The following is a 1,059-nucleotide window of genomic DNA, read 5'->3' on the forward strand; positions in this document are numbered from 1 at the left end:
CCATCAACAGCTCAAGAGAAGAAACTATTTCTTGTTGACTTAGGGCTAGGTAAGTCATTTCATCCAATTCCTTTCATGGGTTTTCTATTACATCTCATTTTCCATTAACACATTCATTGATATGATGATATCTATCAAATACAGCAACAAAGTGGAGAGAAAGTACAAATGGTCAACATGTTGACTACGATCAAAGGCCTGACATGTTTAGGTGAAATCTCATTCTCCTAACTAATTAAACCAAACCCTTCATTTCATATTATATTGTTTTTTTAATAAATGTTTTGGTATGTTGTAACAGGGGAACAGTTAGATATGCTAGTGTGCATGCACATTTAGGAAGAACAGCAAGTAGAAGAGATGATTTAGAATCTCTTGCATATATACTTGTATTTCTACACCGTGGTAGACTTCCTTGGCAAGGGTATCAGGTATATTCCTTAATTACACCAAAATCTCATACTTATTGCACAAAATAACAACATACTTTACTCTTTTTCAACATTATATTTACATTTCTTCACCCCTTATAGCAACATACTTAAATTTATTTACCAATAATATGAATATGTAACTCATAACAGCAATGTAGAAACAGTTCTTTAATCAGGTATTTCTGTTTCAAAAGAGATAACACTTTTTTTCTTACAGTATTTGCTGATATCAAACAGATGAAGAGATTCAAAAACCTTGTTTCAAAAGTTTAGAGCTTTAAGAACTTGATGGAACTTTACAAGGTACATAATATTTTCTTATTCAATATGCCTTTTGATCGATGTTTTTCTTTAGTTTGGTTGGAATTGGAATTCAATTTCATTACAACATTTAGTTGCAAATGAGTATGGAACAGTGATGCACTAAATCGATTGACTTTCAATGTTCAACAATAAATCCATACAGAAACCAATCTAATATTAACTAAAAAGACTAACCTGATATATGAATATGGAGATCTTGCAGGAAGTAAGAGCGCGTATAAATGAAAAGCAGTTGACGTGTGAACTGAAATGAGGAATACAACTTCTATGAAGCAGATTGATGTACCTTTGACGAAAGAAT

The 1,059-nt window shown here is 31.6% G+C and overlaps 1 long non-coding RNA gene across 1 annotated transcript in view; it reads left to right on the forward strand.

The window, feature by feature from the left end:
- Positions 1 to 432, forward strand: part of LOC145128929 (uncharacterized) — a 475-nt gene extending 43 nt beyond the window's left edge. Inside the window, exons 1-3 of the long non-coding RNA XR_013717183.1 lie at positions 1 to 49; positions 145 to 211; positions 302 to 432. The exon at positions 1 to 49 is cut by the window's left edge and continues 43 nt beyond it. This is a non-coding gene — a long non-coding RNA (uncharacterized LOC145128929). The remainder of the gene's footprint in view (positions 50 to 144; positions 212 to 301) is intronic.
- Positions 433 to 1,059: the final 627 nt, after the last annotated feature.

The sequence above is a fragment of the Lactuca virosa genome, chromosome 8, assembly GCF_052849685.1.
Source record: "Lactuca virosa cultivar CGN04683 chromosome 8, Lactuca_virosa_CGN04683_v6, whole genome shotgun sequence".
Classification (NCBI taxonomy): Eukaryota; Viridiplantae; Streptophyta; class Magnoliopsida; order Asterales; family Asteraceae; genus Lactuca; species Lactuca virosa.